At 43.9% G+C, this 21,239-nt stretch overlaps 1 protein-coding gene across 1 annotated transcript in view; it reads right to left on the bottom strand.

Moving 5' to 3' along the window:
• Positions 1-20,216, bottom strand: part of FRMD6 (FERM domain containing 6) — a 240,516-nt gene extending 220,300 nt beyond the window's left edge. The window contains exon 1 of the mRNA XM_045450953.1: positions 20,139-20,216. The gene's annotated coding sequence lies outside the window, so the exon portion shown is untranslated. The remainder of the gene's footprint in view (positions 1-20,138) is intronic.
• Between the last annotated feature and the right edge of the window lie 1,023 nt (positions 20,217-21,239).

Genomic DNA, 21,239 nt, shown 5'->3' with positions numbered 1-21,239 from the left:
CAGTTTGTTTCTGTGTTGGCTTCTGACTGCCCTGCTCCCTTCCCTTCTCTGATACCTTCTATTCCTGAACTGTATTCCTGAGTGGATACTTGAATCAGTGCATGCCTGCACTCTTTCCTTCTGCTGGTCCCCAGTGTAAGTGGACCTGCCCTATGTCTAATTGCCTGGATGGCAAAGGGCTAGCCTAAAACCCAGTCCTTGCAAATAGAGAATCTATTATTCAACTCAAGTGGAACACATTTTGCTTTTTAAGAGGGTATCTTGATGCATAATAGCCAAGGTTAGTCCTTAGAGGAGGGAATTCACAGCACAAGGTTGACCAGTGGTCAAATCTTTGGCAGGAGGAGAAACTCCCATCTTCTCCCAGATGTGAGCACCTTCCCCTCTCCCGGGTACAGCCTGGCTCAGGGCTAGATGAAGTTAAGATGCTGTTTAGAGCAGTGGTCAGAACTGTGACCTCCCAGAAGGTTAGAAAGAGCCCTTTGCATATTACTACAGTAACTATTTGCAGCATCTCAGCCTGCTGATGTTTGAAACTGCTGGTCTAAAGCTTCTCACATTCTATTTGTATTAGCAACTGGCTTTTCCTGGATTCAAACTTCACTGCCTAGGCTCCCAGTAAAGAGATTTTATGCTATTTAATGGTAAAATTCAGCTTCCCTGATGGGTTTCCTCAACACAGCTACTGGAGTAGCCAGGGGATGGGTCACCTTGGAAACATCAGTAGCAACTCAGCTATTCTGTCTCCTGACAACAATCTCTCTGCATCACTGGCTGCCTATTTCACGCGGCCGGTGTCCTGACTGGAACTGGACACTGAAGACCATGCAGTAAGGAGGAGCAAATGTGTTATTAAGGTCAAGACAGGTGGTGGAAGGTAGGCCCAGGTGATAGTGGAGATTCTGCCAAACCAAGCCACTGTGTCCAGGGAACATGGATAGCTCCATCCAGAGTTCCAACAGATGGGGGCACCAAGTGTTCTAGAAGTGGGGGCCCAACACGTAGGCAGAGCCCAGCCATGGGGAATTTGGGCAGCACGTATATTGAAGTTCAAGCAGTTAGGCAGTGGTGCATCAAAAGATGGAGAACAGAGGCCCTGCTACTGGGCAAAGGGCCTAGTTAGAGAAAGGCAGGCCTGAGGGGTAGAAGGAGACTAAGGTATGTCCCAGAACCAGCAGTCAGAAACGGGACAAAGGCAGAGCTAAGATTTGGATTATGGGAACAGGGGTGGGGAGGACTGCCCTGGAATATGGGACCAAGGTCAGAGCCCCATTATGAGAACTGGAGCACTGAAGGAAGGGACTAAATGAGGGAAAGTGTGAGGTATGGATCCGTTTCTATCTTGTAGCATAATCTAAGAAAAGAGGCATAACTAAGTTCTAGGATGTGGGGTAGGGACACCACCATGGTTGAATCAAAGGGTCAGGAACTCCGGGGTATGCATGAAAACTCTATCAGTTAATGAGAGAAAAAAAAAAGCTTAGGAAAAAAAAAGTATTGGGGCACCCAGGTGGCTCAGTCAGTTAAGCACCCAACTCTTGACTTCGGCTCAGGTCATGATCTCATGGATGTGTGATGCAGCCCCACTTGGGGCTCAGTGCTGACAGCACAGAGTCTGCTTGGAATTCTCTCTCTTCCCTCTCTCCCTGCCCCTCCCCCTCTTGTATGCTCTCACACACAGTCTCTCTCTCTCTCAAAATAGATAAATATACTTCAAATAAAAATAGCACCCACAACGATCCCCCCCACATTTTTGCATCTTATACTGTTTCCTTTCTCTTCTTGTCATCATAGTCTTAATAACTGTTTGTATTAAATAAACATTTTATCTTAGAAACTGTTGAGAGGGATCACTTTTGAAGAATGTGCTAGGGTGAAGAAGTGCTTTGAGACTGATTCCTCTGTCTCTGTCCAGCTGAATCGTGCTTGGGGGTTGGTTGTCAGGACTGGCTGCATCCGGGGTTAGGCGAGCAGGCAGAGACCTGTGTGGGAAGCAGTCTAAAAGCCCAGAGAAGATGAGCGTCACATTATATCATGTAATCGAGCACGCTCTGTGTGACCAGTACAAGGCAGGACACTTAACATACATAATCTAATTTAATCCTGTCAAGGTAAGAATTATTCTTCTCACACACACGAATAAAGCCACTGAGGCTCAGGGAGGTTGTGTAACTTCACTGATATCCCACAGTTGGTTAGTGCCCCATCAGCCTAAGCTCTTTCCATTAGGGGGACTGGGAAAGCTTAAATTGTTTGCTTCCAATCAGGATTACGGAGGAGAGAGGGGCATCAGCTGCAGAAATAAGAGGGCCCAGATGTGAATAAATGAGGAAGGCAGGGGATTAACAGAAGGGTAATAACAGAGAATATCAGATACTCCTGGCCCAAGTCAAAAACTAAACTATTTTAACTGACTGGTACCCAGACCTGACTCTGGATCATTAGAAAAACTCCTAATGATAGATATATGCTCCTTAGTTTAAAAATATAGATTCAGAAAAAATAGATAGTAGATTCAGGAAGTAGCCGAGAACGTTGATTAAATGAATACTATGTTTCTAGGAACACAAGAACTTTTGCCTGAATCTTTGCCACCCAGATTACACTGTAAAGCCAGAGCAGCCATTACAAAGAAAGGTCTTGCACAGGTATTTAACACGTGACAGAACTGTGGATTTGGGCTGAGAAGAACAGCCAAAGGAATCAGCTCCTTAGTATTCTCTGATGTGTAATTTACATGGTATTTTCTCAAAAAAGGTAGCAGCCACCTAATATGCCAGCTGACAAGAATGGCTACTCTCTTTTCAGGCAGCCTGAAAAGAGCCTGTTTGGCTTTCTTCTCTGAGCTCTTTGGCTCTTTTCATCCAGCCTGTTTGGGTCATTGGGACCAAACTTTTAGGCAAGACTGGTCTCAACAAGAAGTGGGTCAGGGTATTGTTCTAGTTCAGAGAAACCTGGAGAGCTTGTTAAAATGCAGAGACCCAGGCCCACAGATTCAGGACATTCTCCAGGTGGTTCTGATGCAGATGGTCCTGGAAGTCCACTTTGAAAAAGTGTAGCAGAGGTTCCCTTCGCACCACCATGCACTGTGTTTGTCAGAACTGAACTGAACTGGACACTGCTCATTTTGAGAGCACAGGTAGAGAGCCTCCCCATCTGCCTGTGAATGGCTTCTTTTCCAATACACATCAGTGCTCAGTGTTGGGGAGGAAGAAAAAGCCCTCAAGGTGCTCAGAGGTCAGCAATGCTGTGGTCAATCCCAGGAGACACTGTGGCAGCAAAGACAGGAGCCCTCCCAATGCCACAGACACCTCATCACTGAGCCCCAATCTTTGCTTTGCTTTCATTCTGGTCACATGACTGGAAGTGGGTGAGTTCCAGAAATAAGGGACCAAAGAGGGGACATACAGGTTGTTCTTCCTCCCAATTTCTCTCCCCCATGGCTACTGGAATCCACTTAATTGTGTTGCAGCCTGAAGACTGCCGTTCTTTTTATCCTTCTTGACAAAAATGAAACATTACACCAACTATCAGGAGGAGGTTGTGACTTTCTTGCATGAGCCCGCTTTAAGGACAAGGAGTTGCTGAGACAGAAAATACGCCAGTGGCCGGCTCAAAAAATGATATGACATTGTCTCCTGGGGACACAGTGATTTGCGGCAGCATTTCAGCAACCCAAAATAAACCATCACTCTGCACAAGGGGTGACAAGCTTAATGTCTATACTCTTCATCATAATTCTGGGAGCAGAATTCCCAGACTCTAGGTTAAACCCCTTTAGTTTTGGCCAAAAAACCTGGAGCAGGAACATGGGAGAGATCGTAAGATAATTGTCCTTTGGAGGAGCACCTTTCATCTGAGGATTTCCAAGTGCTTTATAAATATTAATTAAATTGCAACAACGCCTTAGTATGCACAATTATTATCCGTCTACCACCCCCAGCTCCATACCAGCCCCTTAAAGATGAGGCCCTTGAAGAATAGCATGGCTAGTGTCTCAGCCATTTAGCGTCTGAGCTTATCACAGAGGCAAAACCCAAAATTCAAGGTTCTTCAATTCTAGAACTACATTAAAGAGAACTAAAGTGATTCAAAGGACCATATGATTCCTATGCATATATACTGTGAAGTACTATTACTAGAAGAGAAGAATAAAATATGTATGCTGAATTTATCATTTAATTAGAAGAACTACTCTATTAGTCCTAGCTTTTAACCAATCTTTTCCCTCCTAAGGGAAAAGATTCTTTCTTTTCTTTCTGTTTCAATTTTTTCCACCTATGAAACAGTGATACGATGGGGTTTTCTTATTGCTCGTATTATCCTATCACTCTATCATAAGCATTGATGGCTTATCAAGAGATGTGTTCTACAACCTACAAAAAGTATTCACATTTCCAATTAATGGCACGCTCTGTGCCAATTAATGGCAATACAATTAATTCATAAGCCAAGCCAATCCAATTGACGGCACACTTTCACAATTTGAGATGCGTTACCTTGATCCATCACCCAACCCCAAAGAATATTCATGATCAATTCAAAGCTGTTACTCACATTATCAGAATTACCTTCTTCTTCATATTAGTTCACGGCCACTGGCCTGTATGATACTATGATACTGTCTTATTTGAGTCAGTCACAATCTTTTTTTTTTTTTTTTTTTTTTTTTTGGAAAGCTGGTACTAAAACCACCACCAAGATTAAAAGTAAAACAAAAACAAAACAAAACCCAGAAACCAAAACAAAACAAAAAAAACTATAAAGACCAAATACTGTCAGTGATTCTAAAATCACAAGGAAATAATGCATGCTGCTTGCGGTATGTCAATGAGAAATCTTTCTACAGAGTTTTCTTTTATGAGGCAAGTGAGAAACATCTACAAAGGAAGCCAATTGGCTAGAGCAAAAATCTGTAGTCATAAAATATTCTTAGATCTTTTGGAAATCATTAATAATATCTTAGGAAAACAGAGAAACCAGTTCCTGAAAAAAAATATATATATATATATATAATGGGAATAATGAGCTAAGGACAAACAGCTGCACAAAAACAGGCACGAACAGTATTTGTTTCACACTCGACAACCTACGATGTATTTCCATGCAATGTCTTATTTGATGCTCTGAACAACCAGATGTGTTAGGAGCACAAAGAAAACAAGTGACCTGCCTCAGGTTGGTAACTTGGGGAATGAGCCCTGGAGTCAGAAAAATGGGTCCAAATCCTCCTTCTGCTACTCCCTAGCTGTGTGACCTTGGTCAGTCACCCGCCTCTAAGGCCTCAGCCTTCCCTCAGGGTTGTTGGGAGAATTAAATGAGATACTGCACATAAAAAGCTCAGCACAGATCCTGGCACATCACAGAGAATGCACTCAATATATGTTAGTTCATATCACATGTCACAACAGTCTCCCTACCCAGCCACAAAGCTGATTAAAAACAAACAACATACAGGGGCGCCTGGATGGCTTAGTCTGTTAAGCATCTGACTCTTGATTTCAGCTCAGGTCATGATCTTGTGATTCATAGTTTCAAGCCCCGTGTTGGGCTCCAGGCTCACAGTGCAGAGCCTGTTTGGGATTCTCTCTCTCTCCCCTTCTCTCTGCCCCTCCCTGGCTCATGTTTACATACTCCCTGTCTGTCTGTCTGTCTGTCTGTCTCTCTCTCTCTCTCTCTCTCTCAAAATAAATAAACTTTAATAAATAATAAAATCATAAAAAAAAATCCAACTTTTCTAAGCCAGTATATCCAAATGAAACACTATCTTCCCAAATGGCCACTTTGGGCGCTATGTCTGACTCCAACGTTACTCTGTTTTCACAAAATAATTTTGGCCTGACTCTGTTAGGAACATCCTTTGTGCTTGTTTAAAATATACACACATATGTGTATTGTTATTGGTGGCAAATCTTGGTCCTTCTGGAGTGATTTTTTTTTCATTTAGAATTTGTCACTTAGAGCCAAATCTAATGAAGAAGGAACATAATCAAGAGGGAACAAAATTAAAGTGTACAGATTGATTGTATGCATGTGTGTGTGTATGCATGTGTGCACCTTGTAAATTACCCCTAAAGGCAATCCCAAATGAGGACTTGTATAAACATGGTGAAAAATGGTGCACAGTGATGTTAAGTTCATAACTTCCTGAAATCATTACTTGAAGGCTGTCCTTCACCTAATTTTGACTTTTTAAATATGATCTAACATACAGGTCTCATTCTTTTATTGTTATACATGAGCTGTTGGCCTCTACTCACTTTTCCAGGTAGGGAACGCTGGGAAGAAAGAAAGGAAAAGACCCAGGATAGAAGAAAGGGGGTGGGAGGAGAGAGAAAGGCCAAGAGTTAAAGGACAAGTTGAGGCAGGGAAAATCAAATAAGCTTAGAAACATCACAGAGGAATCAACCGTGTAGGCAAGAGATGTTAATTACACTTTGCTTTTTAAGACATAACTCATGCTACTCTTTGTTTTGTGAAGCAGGGAGAGTGCGTATAATGGGCTGCAATAAACTTTCCAATTAAGGCTAAATCATTTTTTTTAAACTTATTTACTTATCTTGAGAGCAAGAGAGAGAGAGAGATGGAGAGGGAGGGAGGGGCAGAGAGAGAAGATGAGAGAGAGAGAGAGAGAGAGAGAGAGAGAGAGAGAGAGAGAGAGAATCCCAAGCAGGTTCCACACTGTCAGCGCAGAACCCAACATGGGGTTTGAACCTACGAATCAAACTGAGTCAAAACCAAGAGTCAGATGCTTAACCACATGAGCCACACGCCTGAAGGCTAAATCATTTTTTTAATTCTGTTTTGAGAAAATGTGTTATTAAAATACTTTAGGCTTTTGAAAAATGGAACCATTTCTTAGGCCATTTACTGTACTTTTTCGTTTATATTCTGGATGATCGCTTACCACCTGTTCACTTCTTTGCTCTTGTCTCCTCGAGGCTCCTGGACAAGCAGGGGCTTGTGGGAAAGGAAGGAAGCACGAAGAACTCTCTTATGTGAATAACGTGATTAAGAGAAAGTATAAAAGAGGCTTCTTCCCCTATTCACAAAGCAGATTTTCTTCAGAAGCTGGCAGAGCTCCCAGACAATTTGCTCTGGGATAGACACTGGCTAAACTGCTGCCAGTGCCGCCTCTGGGGCCCTCGGGATTGATGAGTTGGGGTGGCCACAGGGAGGGAGCAGGGAAGAGGCAACACCAGACAGGGCCAGCCTGGGTCACCCAGCGGGAGACAGAGCTGTGAGCACAGAGCAGGCGCTCTGCTGTCTCCTCCACTCACTGCCCAGGCCTTCTGGCACTGAAACAGCAACACGAAGGGCTGGGGGGCTGCAGAGGGGAGAAGCTGGCTCCAGGGTCCAAGATGGAGCCTGAGGGGTCAGTGCTCACAACGCAGGGGAAGGAGTAGCAAAGGAGGAGCTGGCTCCCACCTGTGTGTCCCAAGGGCTCAGGCCTGATCAAGGTGCACCGACCAGCTTGGAAGGCAGAGTAACCCTATTCCCCGGCACCTAGAAAATAGTGTCTCCTGACTTCCTGCCTGGCACAGGGGTCTGACCAAGCAGCCAGTGGGTCTGGGGAATGATCTTGTGTCAAATGTAGCTGCCACGCTCAGGATCCTGTATTCACCATTGTCACCACGGCAATGCCCAGCCCACCCCTTTCAGCTCCCCCTGGGTGGTGTTTTCAACAAACACTTGCTCTGAAGTACTTCTAATTGAATTGGAAATTAGTAGGCGTTCTGTGATCTGAAATGTGTTGGTGGGGAAAGGAGAGGAAGGTCATTGGCTTCCAAAGCTATTGCCTGCTTCCCTGCTAGGTTTTAGCTCAGCCAGATCTGATTTCTGATGAGATTTTTTAAAAATTATTTTCCTCTGTAGTAGGATTTTATTTTATTTATTTTTTAAATGCTTATTCTATTTATTTTGAGAGAGACAGAGAGAGAGACAGAGAGAGAGAATCCCAAGCAGGCCCTGCTCTGTCATGGGGGGAGCCCAAAGTAGGGCTCAATCTCTTGAACTTTGAGCGGTGACCTGAGCCTAAATCAAGCATCAGATGCTCAACTGACTGAGCCACCCAGGTGCCCCTCCCTTATAGTAGAACTTTAGAAAGGTTTACGGCCATGAATTATTCAGGGTCACTAACTGATTTGCCCCCCTCTTCGCACCCCCCCCCCCCACACACACACCTTCCAAATATCCTCAAAAGGATTCTTGACTAGCTAGGATATTAACTGAAAAGGTAGGGACATATTTGCCTTTCCGTTGCCTTAAATGTCCACCAGCCAGGCTGCCCTGAGGCTACCTGGAATAACCTGGCTAATGGAATAACTTAAGGGGGGGGGGGCGGGGGCAGTGTGCATGTGTATGTGTGTGCACACATACTTCAACCAATTTTCAAAATTCAGAAAATATAGTAACATGTGAATACCACCAACTCAAAATAACCACAGTTGACGTGACAGTACATATCCTCATGATTTTTTTGAATGCAGTATTTTGAAGTGAGATTACAGTATGCGTATATTTTTATAAACAACTTTTTTCACTCCACGGCAGGTCACACATATGATCCTTCCATGTTAATAAGTACAGGTTCATGTTATCATTTTAATGGCTGCTTAATAATCCAGGATAAAAATGTGCTGTAGTTTCTTCAATCAATTGCTTATAGTTAGACATTTCAGACGTCACTATGTTATTGCTGATAGAAATAAGGATCTTTACATAAACATTACCAAATCCTTGTCAGATCACTCGCTTAAGATGGATTCTTCAAAATGGAGCTGCTGGGTCAAATTCCATCATCTTTAAAAGCTTTGATGCATCCTGTCAAAATTCTCCTACAGGAATCCTTGACCAATATTCCATCCTTCCAACAGCAAAGGGAGCTGTCCATTTTCCTCGTCCACCCTGGAGGCAGGGCATAAGGAGTGTGGTTCATCTTTTCTAGTCTGAGGGTTGTAAATGATTGTCCCATTTGCGGTGTTAATCTGATGTTTAGTGTTTTCTCTTCTCCCTCTGGCACCTCCGTCATGGCATGGAGCTCTTTTCCCACCAGCATCTCTTTCACTCAACAACAGACATTAATAGAGCACTTCCTGTGTGTAGGCACCATACTCGACATCCATGCTACAGAAGTGGCAAGGTCTAGGGTGCTCTGGGGAAGGAGGGGGTGGCTGGGGGAGCAGGAGAGAGCTTCACAGAGGAGGTGCTATTGATGCCAGGTTTAACGGAATGGTGGAAAATGTCATTTAATGCAGAAGACAGAGCATAAGCACAATCAAAGACCTGTGTTCCAGTGAGGCCGGGGGATAGGATGGGTGGGGTGCCAGACTGAGACAGCCTCCACGTACTGCACTATGGAGTTCAGATTTTATTCTGTGGCAACAGCAGATAATTAAAGGATGGGTTTTGAGGGGCAAATAGTGATAAAATTTATATATAGGAAGCTAATTCTGGCAGTGGTGTGAAGGAAGAAACAAAAAAGAGATAGAGGACGAAAGACCAATTAAATGGCTGTTGCAATCGTCTGTATGAAGAAGCTCAGAGCTAGAAAGAAGTCACGGGTGGAGCGGAGAAGCGGGTGAGATGAAATTTTCAGGACTGGTGACTGGGGTGGGGGGAATTGAGGAGAAATTCAGGAAAACTTGGAGCAGAGAAGGTGTGAGTTGGCGCAAAAACGAAGAGACGGATTCAATTTTGAACACGTTCCATTTAAGGTCTACTGGACTTTAGATGGATATATCCAAGGGAAATTGTTATTGCCAATATGGATTTGGGACTCTGGAGAAGGGCTGTGGCTGTGGATGGATGCAGATTCGGGAACCATTAGCACTCCGAATCCACACATCAGTTGGCAGGAGCCCTTTCCCTACCTTGCAACCAGGCCTGCCACCCTGTATTCTGGTCTTTATCCTTATGTCTGACCCGTGAGCCCCATTGCCTGCACTCAGAGGTGCCCAGTTTGCCACGAGAAAGAATGGATCTAAGGTAGCCAGTTCACATAAAATTTTGAAGATTAAGAAGTCTATCTTATGGTGCCATTGACATGCTTTTTTAAAGGGGGTATTTGTCTAACACAAAGAAATCACCCCCTATTAGTGTGGCAAATGGGTGGGAGATGTTTGAGGGACAAAAAGCCTTTCTGAGCTCTCTCGAGTCATACCCATGAAGTTCCACCCACCCCTGCCTCTGGGTCGGGGGCTCTGTTTCCTTGCTGGAGATCCCAAATGCAAAAAATAAAAATAAAAAAAGCCAAACCAAATAAAACACTGTCAGCTGCTGGAAGAACCATTCATAACCACTGGAGTTTGCCTGAAGACAGAGCTCTGCAACCTGAGACCCGCTCGTAGGAGCCAGGTTTAAACACCAGGACCTAAAGAGGAACAAGGGGTGTGGCGCCATGCCGTTGGCTGCTTGGCTTCTCAGCTAGGATTTGAACAGCTCAATTAAACGGACTGGCAGCTGCCGCGTCAATTTCAATAAAAACATAACACAACAAATCTGGGTAACGTGAGCCTGCTCGGCTCCCTTCAGCATCTTAATAAATCTTTACGTGGAAAGACAAAAAGTGCTTTTGAGAGTCATGCTGAGGTAGAAACGTGAGCGTCAGCTCCAGCTCCCATTTTTCGGCAGCTCATCGCCAGACCAGGACAACCTTACTCTGACCTGACCAGAAATGCCTTTTTGTTTTGTTTTGTTTTGTTTTAATTTTTTTTTCAACGTTTATTTATTTTTGGGACAGAGAGAGACAGAGCATGAACGGGGGAGGGGCAGACAGAGAGGGAGACACAGAATCGGAAACAGGCTCCAGGCTCTGAGCCATCAGCCCAGAGCCTGACGCGGGGCTCGAACCCACGGACCACGAGATCGTGACCTGGCTGAAGTCGGATGCTTAACTGACTGCGCCACCCAGGCGCCCCTGTTTTGTTTTGTTTTAATCCTGTCTCCTTTTCTCACTGGCTCCCTTCAAACCCTCTTTTCTGGGTATGTCAAATCAAAAGTGGCTCCTGCTATCTGGTAACGCAGTTCTGGCTGGGCCCACAGAACCAGGAACTACCCATTCCGCATACTGCTTCAAAACAGTCACATTCCATCTTGTGCTGTATCAGGAAGGAGTCTGCAACAGAGGCACCTCACTTACCAAAACCAGCAAATGAACAAATAAAACCTCTACTACTTCAATAAAAAGGACTTCACTAGAAAGGAGATAACGTAATTTAAGCAATATTTGCTCCATAAGGAAGTATCACTGTTGCGGGTTGCCTGACTTTCCTCTTTCCAAACATGGATATAACTAGCTACGAGTCAAAAAAAAAAAATTCCAGGTTTCTTAAACACACCAGGAATCTGAGGTATAGAAAGACAGCACAGACAACACACCTGATTTCCATATGCTCGGTCAGGGAACCAATAATGCAGAACATGGGAATAAATGGCTCCTATCAAGTGCTGAAATTCCACGAGATAAATCATAGCTAATGCTCTAGATTATTTCCTGTTAGAAATGCCTAAAAGGCCATTCATTTAAAATGACGTAAACACCCCAAATGAGAAAGCAAGGCGGAAGGGAACAGGGCATGGAGAGATTCTGAATTTCCATTTCCGATCTCTTATTCAGCAATAGCATGGCTTTCAGCCCAAACTGTTAAGAGTTTTGGGGCAGAGGAAATGATTTATACTATGAAGGAGGAAAAGAAAAGCTCTCTGAAGCATCAGCTTCCTTAATGACAAGCCGCCCTGATAAGTTGGCACATTTCCTATAAGTATTCATGGCAAAAATCCCTGCAACATCAGAGATCAAAACAGCTTCCTAATTTAGGCCAACATTTCTGAAACTGCTGACACTTTCGATAGAAATTAACCCAGAAACAGCTCACTTCACTGCTCACTGCATGGGCTTCCAACTCAGGGTGCTCAGGGTGTGTGGCGTTTAAGGGGTGTGTGACTCACACCCCTCTATGTATACGCGGCATCGTCTACGGCCTCCTTTTTTTTTCAACCTCATAAATCTTCTTCTGCTACCTGAGGACATCTTAATTACCCAGGCCTTTCTATGTTCACACAAACAAAAACTAATCTAAAAACAGTCAAGTAGCATGGATCTTGCTTCATTCAAAACTGTTTCCTGTATGCACACACTACATCATACTGTTCCTACCTTAGTTTATATCTTTAAGATTTCCCCCATCATTTCCCAAAATGTGTTATCTGGCAGAAGCCTTTAAAGTACAACTCCAGTAACGTGTGGGCAGATTTTTAAAAACATGATTGTAAATGTGAGCTGCTTCTTTTTCTCACCCTACAAACTTGGCACCTTCATATATCGTAAATCTTACAGTGGCAGCAGCAGACCCAGAGCGACTCCACTCTCTTGGGACCTGTGTGTTCGCCACCAGCATGAGAGGAGCCGTGCCAAGGTATTCTGAGAAGCATGCTCTCTGGACAGTGTTCCAGCCAATATTTCACAACACATCAGAATATTTTCAATCTAACAAGCTCAGCTCAGAGAGGAGAATCCAGTGAGATCAACTAGAAAAAAAAAAAAAAATACCTCCCTACACATCTGCCCTGATTGGGAAAGCTGGTCGCCAGAGAAAAGAGTTCTAGAAGAACAGTTTATGCAGAAAACCCAAAGAACTAAACGCCTGAAAAGATCGTACACAGACTCTGACGTGTCGCCCTGCCCTCTTCTGCACTCCAGGCCTCATTTTCCACCCTTGCACTGTCTCTTCTGCCTTCTCTGAACGGAGACAGCTGTGGGACAGCGATTATGAGCATGGCCCCGAGAGCCAGGCTGCCTGGACTCAGGCCCCGGTTCCGCCTCTGATTTGCTGCATGGCCTTGGCTGTTAACTAGTTTCTCTGTTACTCATTTCCTCATCTGTAAAATGGACTACTTGGAGGATGAAATGAGCTAACATAGTTGAAGCTTTTCGCACACCGTCTGACATATAACCTGTCTGCTCAACTCTTTGCTCCTGATTAGACCACCAATGGAGCAAACATGGATGGATCTTTCCAAACATAAGGTACAAGCAACTTTGGAACCCAGTGCCGGTATCTGCCCGTGAGACTTTAAGTGTTTATGTACAAATTACCTCATGTAATCCATAAGATACCTGGAAGAGACAGCATGGCAGGCCTTATACAAGTTATTCCTCGACCAATCGTGCCTTCCAAGACCGTGCGCTTATGTAGTTTCCTCCCATGTTAGCTCTGGACTTGGTCGTGGGCTTACTCTGGCCAGTGCCATCAGCAAAACTGAGATTCTTAGAGGTTTCATAAGTGCTTGCACGTTAAAGCTTGGACCCTCAGAACACGGCCGCTACCGTGTGACAAAGCCTAGCCTCCTAAAGGATGAGAGAGCGCATGGAGCCAGCGAGGCCCAGCTGGCCCAGCTGAGCCCAGCCCCCAATCTTCACGCTCTTCAAACTGAAGGTAACTGCATGAATAAGCCCAGGTAATACCAGCGATTAAACTAGCCTGTCAACTCACGCAAGCATGGAGAAACAATAATCTGTTGTTTTCAGTCGCTGCGTTTTAGGGTTGTTTGTTACTCTACTGTGACTAAAACAGAACCTGGTGAGGAGGACGCTGCCGAACAAAGACTTATAACATGTGGTATTGCCTTTGGGACCAGATGGCGGGGAGAGGCTGGAAGGGCAGTGAGGAAATTGGTTTTGGAGGCTGGGAAACGGGCAGCCCTTCTTGCTGAAACAATCAGCAAAACTGTCATCTGTAGTAATTTGTAAGGTTAGAAAATAGATTTAATCAATTTATTGGTCTGGCTAAAGAGACTTCTGGGCAGAATGCTTAAAGCACCAGTGGATATTTTAGCCTTGCACAGTAAGGTACAAGGAAAGAGAGTTAAAGCCGGAACCCATGTTTGCAAACAGAAAACTGAGAAGAAAGAAGGGAGGTTCAGGATTTGCTACGTTGGAAAGTTCCTCATTTCCACTCTCTCCAGCTGGCAAAGGATTCTCAAAGGAAGAGATGGTCTCAGAGTAAAGACTGATTAAAGATAGGGTGTAAGACCCTTCATTAAGACCTCAAAAACACTTTAGGAAGTGCTGAGCAGGCCCTCTCAACTAGACAAAGGGCTTCTAAGATTCATAGGAGCCTAATCCCAAAATAGCTCTGAGTAATCAAGCTGGGCTGCCCAATATAGCCACATGTAGCTATTGGGCACTTGAAATGTGGCTAGTCTGAATTAAGCTGTGCTATAAGCATAAAGTATATACTGGATTTCAAAAACCTAGCATTAAAAAATGTAAAATATCTTATTAATAACATAATGTTGCAACAATATCTTGACTATAGTGAGTTAAAAAATTTATCACTAAAATTAATTTCACTTGTTTTGTTTTTACTGTTATTTAAATTGTGGGTCTTCTCTTAGAATTAGACAAAACCCCACATATGTAGTTCATTTCACATTTGTGGTTTGTACTGTATTTTAATCAGACAGCACTACTGTAGAGGCCAGTCCCCAAAAGAATTGTGGATAATGGAATGAACAATAATGAGATACATAGACAACCCATAGTTCTTTTTTTAAGTTTATTTATTTATTTTGAGAGAGAGAAAGAGAGAGAGAGAGAGAGTAAGCACGCAAGGGGGGAGGGGCAGAGAGAGAGGGTGAGATAGAATCCCAGCCTCCCACAGAGGCTGACACTGTGCTATAAACAGGGAGCCCCTATGTGGGGCTCAACCCCACAAACCGTGAAATCATGACCTGAGCTGAAATCAAGAATTGGATGCTCAACCGACTGAGCTACCCAGGTGCCCCAAGATCACAGACTTTGAGCTTGATGTGGTCATTGGATGAGACTACAGGGGTCCTGGGAGAGAGGAGTGTATTTTACATATTATGGGAGAAATTGAAATAATTATGGCCAGAAGCTGGGCTTGATAGATTAAATATAACCACACACTATTTACAAATCGTCTTGTTAAGAAGCAGTTTATTTCTCCCACCCTTTAAATTTGGGCTGGCCTTTTTATTTGCTTTGTCCAACAGAATGTGGAAGAAGTGATGTGTAACTTTCGAGCCCAGGCCTCAAGAGGCTTTACAGCTTCTATTTTTGTCTGACTGGTACTGGGAGAATTCCATACTGTGATAAAGCCCACAATGAAAGGCCATATGGAGAGTTCTAGCAACCCCAGCTGTTCCATCAATTCCTATTTGTGGCCCCAAACACGAGGGTATCACTCTTATTTGGGGGGTGGTTTGTTCTGCAGCAATAGATAACTGACGTCTATTTACAGTCTAACAGGGAGCAAAGAGTTGAGCAGATGGTTCAGGTTTCCAGGCAGAGGTGTGACTTGGGACTCCACCACAAGTAGAATGCTGTCACCACCATGTTCTTCATTACATGGGCTTCTCCAGAGTGCTGCTCACAGCATGGTAGCTGGTATCTCCCAGAGTGAGTGATCCAAGAAATGGAGAAAGTGACCAAAATGAAAGCCATGACATCTTTTATAACCTAATATCAGAGTCAACATCCCATCACTTATCCAGTGTTCTACTGGGCACACAGACCAACTCTGATAAGTTGTGGGAGGGGACCACACCGGGCGCTAATATCAGGAGACAGGGATCATTAGGAGCCATCTTGAAGGCTGGCTACCACATAAACCAATAAATGAATATGTGTATTTCACACACTTGAAGAATTCGCAAGAGGCTAATTTTCCCATATCCTCCACTATTCTCTGACCTATTTATTCACCACGGGTTCTTTAATATTTCTCTTTACTTCTCATTTAATTCCATACCTGTTATTCCCCTCTCCAACTTTGTTAGGCCATGGAACATGGCATTTCATGTCTTTATTACTCTGACTAGAGGCTTGTGTGGTTAGCGGGCTCAGTGTCAGTCTTCAGGTAGAAGGCTCAGTGATGAGAAGAAAGACACTCAAAGATTTAGTACTCCCAAAACTTTTGGAGAGGAGAACTATAAATAAATTCAGCTCAATAAAGAGCAGGCCAGCCTGGAATTGGAGGAAAATGAGTCCTTGTGTTTGTTGCTGGTGACAATGTGAGGTTTCTGACGAAAGCAGTCCGGCAATTTTTCGTAAGAGCTATAAAATTTGTTATACCATTTGACTCAGCAATTTCCTCATTGGAGACCACACACTCCAAAAGGAAAAGCAAAAGGAAGAAATGAACTTGTATTCTTTGGACCATCTCAACTGCTCAATAACAAGGAATCAGCTTGAGTAACAGAACAGAAAACTGTCTCAGTGTAAGTGATAAGTATTTAATTTCATTAACATTGACCTGCATTTCTGAAATAAAATTATGTGAGAAACACAGAGTAGGGCATATGTAAGTAAACACACTACTAAGATCAAGGTTTGGAAAATCAAAAGTGATACAAATAGATTACTCTTCATTAGGATCTTGGGGGTTAAAATTTTTCACCTGAACACCATTTCTCAGCTGTCTGAGATGAATAGGAGATGATCAAAGGCTTAATAGCAGCTGATTTCCATTAACCCAAGCAGTACCCTCTGAATCTAGTTTCCTCATCTACCAAATAGGTATCACATACCTAAATCCCAGGATCATGAAGATCTGAGTGTACTCTGTCCACTGGGAAAGGCTTTAGAACCCAGGTGACATGGTGAAGGCAGTATGGAATAAGGGAATCTGTGAATTCTGCCCCACCTTTGTATTACGCTTCCATCTACAGTAGCTTAACTTTTTTGAACCTTGAGCTTCTTCAACTGTAAATGGGCCTTCCTACCTTCCTAGATTCCATCAGGATTAAATATCATATCATGTGTATAGAGACCAGTGGAATATGTAGCACATAGCAGGTGTTCAATTAATATTAGTCCCCTTCCTTTTTGCTGCCCCAGACCTCCAATGCTTTCATTCTCTTCAAATAAATACAATAGGGGAAACAGTTGGAAACTGGAAATAAGCAAGTTAAGGCCAAATTTCAAAGAAGGTAATACTTCACTAGCTCATTGCCAAGTCACACAATAAAAATAGTCTGCAAGAAGTCTAAGGGGAAGGGGTTTTGATGCACTGCTCGAGTTATCCAAAGGGCCGTCCAATAGGCTTGGTGCAGGGGCTGATCTGAACCCTTCTTTGGTCTCATTGGACAAGATCCATATTATAGAAGAGTTTGCCTAAATGCTGACAACAGGAAGGGGTTCAAAATGTGAGAGGACCCCTCAGAAATGAGCCTGTGACGTGACTTATGAATTGTGGAGCCCATGGGTAAACAGCCTGGAGACTTTCCAAACTCTTCCTCAGAGTAGTTTCAAAAAGGTACTAGAAGTGGTAATTGACCAAGTAGAGACCATTTCTAAAGGAGAACTCTTTTTGGTTCTAGGTAGGCTCTAGGGAATATATTAGCTGAAATCAAGGAAGGGAAAGAACTTACTACAAACATTCCCTGACGCCTCTTAAGGGCTAACGTCTGTCCCAAAACACCAGCAGAGTGGAACTAGAACATATGCTCCTTTAAAATTAGAGTCAGCCCTAAATAGCAAGGAAAGAACAGGATGCATGGCCTTTGTTTGTAAACAAAGACCAAGATAAATGTTGGTTGCCAGACCTCAAAGGGAGGCATGACAAGCCACTTGTAGAGAAGCCACAGGCAGCCGAGCAATCCCTTTGGTCTCCCTGGTGGTCTCCAGTAGACCTTTCCAGAGGCATCACTGCAGAGCAGGAAAGCCAAGAGGGCCAGAGGGCATCTGCCTCAGCACCCTGCTCACTGGTGTGTACTATCTTCCCTTGGCCAGCATTCGAGCTAAATTTGATTGTCACTCTTATCACAGGCTGTCATTAAATGCTTTGGAGTCAGGCACTTAGGTCTGAATTGCAAGCAGTAAGTAAATGGTTAAGCTTCAGTTTCTTTGTCTGTAAAATCGGGATACCAAGGGTCCCCACCTCATAGGTAGTTGTAAAGAACAAATGAGATCAGGTATACAAAGCCTTTAGCACAGCGCCTGGCACACAGGCAGGTCTCACAAATGTTAGGTGCTATTATTATTTTTGTGTTGTACATTTTATCCTCTGCTTTGTTATTTCACTCATTTCTCACCAGAACTGGGAGACGGGCAGAGCCAAGGGACCACCAGTGACAAACTCAGACCTTTTCCAGAGTGGGGGAATGGTGCTGTTTATAGCAACCAAGAGAAGATGCAGCCATAGGAAAGAAGTGAAAAGGGAGAGCATGTGCTGGTAATGAGGTAATATTTATATCTATCCACCGTGCCTCTGGGTCTGCCTCAAATCAGCTCAGAAGCCAGCTTCCCAAAGCAGAAGAGGGCCCAGGCCTGGCATGTAAGGAGGTTCGATCATATTCGCTGATCGAATATGATCAGGGCCTGTTGCCAGCTGATGAAGCAGGTCCCCTGACATACACCCAAAGGGGAAGAGTCCCCACCCATACCCCACCCCTCACTTCCACAGAGTTTCTGGGCGAGAGACTAGCAGACAAGGCATTGCCCCTGTCTTAGAGCCTGCATGACTCCAGGCCAAGCTTCCAGTCAAGGATCAGCGCCTCACTTACCCAGGAAACAGGAGTCACAAACAGAGCACAAATCTCATAGTAGTGCTCTACTATTCCTTGGCCTCAGAGATCTGGCTTTTAGGAAGCTCAGGAGGAAGTTTCTTTTTGACAGAGTGTCATTTCAACTGGAAGACAATATATATTTTTCTAGCAGACCGATACATAAGCGGTTCAGGTAACCAGGCCACCTGAACAGTTCAGTTATAAGTAATTGCACTAAACTCTGTGGTTGTCTGTTTGTTGGTGACACTAACAAGAGGTGGGCAAAAGTTACTGAAGAGGAAACTGAGCATGACACATATAGTCCTGAGCCCAGCACAGTGCCCAGAACACAAAAGGTGCTGTTTGCAGAATAAGTGGTTACTGAGGTGCATTTAAAATAAGCCAGTCTCCAACCCAGTACGTGAGGAAAGTATCTCCTCCCTTTTTCCATCTCTCTCCCTCTCCCCTCCCCCCCCACCCAGCAAACAAGAGACACTTGGTCATTCACAAGCGTTTTCTCAGAGAATTGATTCTTTGGTTGCTGACTCACAAACTCAGTTTGTTTTTAAAAGGTAGACCTGGGGCGCCTGGGTGGCTCAGTCGGTTAAGCGGCCGACTTTGGCTCAGGTCATGATCTCGCGGTCCGCGAGTTTGAGCCCCACGTTGGGCTCTGTGCTGACAGCTCAGAGCCTGGAGCCTGTTTCAGATTCTGTGTCTCCCTCTCTCTGACCCTCCCCCATTCATGCTCTGTCTCTCTCTGTCTCAAAAATAAATAAACATTAAAAACAATTTTTTAAAAATAAAAAAATAAAAAGTAGACCTAAAAATTCTCATAAAACTCCATTTTGTTCCTTTCCATATTCCCTTTATTACTTCCTCCTACCACACACACATCATATTTTACTTTTACAACACTTGGGAACTGGTTATGACAAACTCTGTAACAGCTCATCATGTTCACTTTATGGTTTCTTGTCTACTTTTACTAAGTTATATTCCTTATAAAGAAGTGCATGACCCCCAAATACATGAAAGCCTTTTGCTGTGATCCAGAGGGTGAGCAAGTAACTGTACTAATGCAACTGACACCTATTCAATATTTCTCACACTCCTAATAACTTCCTCCTAAAAAATGCATGGTGTTGTCTTCTAAGAAGTCAACCGATGGGCTCTTGGAAAACTTAGAATAGAAATGCATCAAAAGGGGACTATCTTCCGGTCAGATCATCATCTGTGCTTTTGTGAGTGTTCTTACCAAAGGTGATTGTGTGTCTGGAGTACAGGATACATACACCTGTAAATATGCACACTGCAAGTGAAAATCTAGAGAACACAGATGCTGTCTAATTCATCAAGACATGAGTTTCTTCCTGGCACTGACCACGATGGCTATTATAGGGAACAACCCAAGGCACCGCTTGCCTCCAAAAGAAATCCCGAGACAGGTTCTCCAGCCAGCAGAACCAACCCTCCCACTAGTCGAGGGTGGTTTACACATGGAAATCATATTATTTAAATCTTTTGGTGATTCTACTATGCCTAATACACGGACATGTCACATCAAATCTGCCTTAAAATTATATTTTATGTAAAACAAAAGGTAAGAACAACCATTCGTTTCTTACCTGCTGCTGTAGTCACCAGAAACCAGGCTGCTGCTCTTCTAATGGGGCAGACTCCAGGATTTAATCTTCAGCTCCCTCCCCTGGAACCAGAACCATCGAAAGAAAACTTTCAATTGCTATGAGCAAGCAGACAATTTACTTCCAGCCAATTCTTTCTTATTCCCATGGCTTGCCGACTATGAAAGCGGGGTGCCTAAGAAAGGATGTCTGGGGAGAAAGGGATGGAATTGAGAGAAAGGAGAAGAAAGAGTCCTCAAAGCAAGAGTTGGTTCAGCCAATATACGTCCTTCAAGGAGAGGAAAGTCCTCTTTTTTCAGCTTTAATTTCTCATAGAAGGTCTGCCACTACATTACTCACAGGTAATTGCTACATTGCCCCTTCACAAACAGCAGACATACTTTTTGGGCGAGCCTCCAGATTTGTGATGCATGCCTGTACCTGTCCACAGGGATATCACTGTGCCTGGGAAAATTGGGAGGGCAACAGCCCGCCCAAAGGGAGGACCCAGTCTAGACTATTAATCAAGCTCTTCGGATAATATATGCCACAAACTAAGATCAGAGGCTGGTGTGAGCCCCTCTGTCCATAGGGCACCCACCTCACTCATGGGATCACCTGGTTAGGGCTCGAACTTCTCCCAAGTAGATCAGCAGCTACACTCTGTCAAGCTTTGACTTGTTTCCCCAACGAGGGAAGGAGTAGCAAGGATTACTATCACTGAAGGAATGTGGTTTTCTTACTCTGCGCAGTTAATGGAGGAGCCTCAAAGATGATAGATGTGCAATTACAATTCCTTTAAGTTTAATATCATGAAATGCAGTGTTTAAAAAGGCATTTCAATGGCAATCAAGTGTCATAGAAGCTTCGTGTTTGATTCATTCCTGGTTTTCCAGAAGATGGAGGTAACACCATGGAGGGGACAGAGCAGAAGGACAGAAATTGGAAAGTCTTGGCTCCAGTGTTTATTATCCTGTCTGTGGATAAATCACTTAACCTGGCTTCCAAAGAAGTCAAAAGAGAAGACGGGCTGGAGATCTGCACAGTAACAGAACACCACCTCTCCACTTCCACATCTATTTCACCTCGTCCTAGTATCAATGT

This window comes from Leopardus geoffroyi, chromosome B3, assembly GCF_018350155.1.
Source record: "Leopardus geoffroyi isolate Oge1 chromosome B3, O.geoffroyi_Oge1_pat1.0, whole genome shotgun sequence".
NCBI classification, from domain to species: Eukaryota; Metazoa; Chordata; class Mammalia; order Carnivora; family Felidae; genus Leopardus; species Leopardus geoffroyi.
The sequence above is the reverse complement of the archived record's forward strand: the minus strand, read 5'-3'. Positions and strand labels throughout refer to the sequence as shown.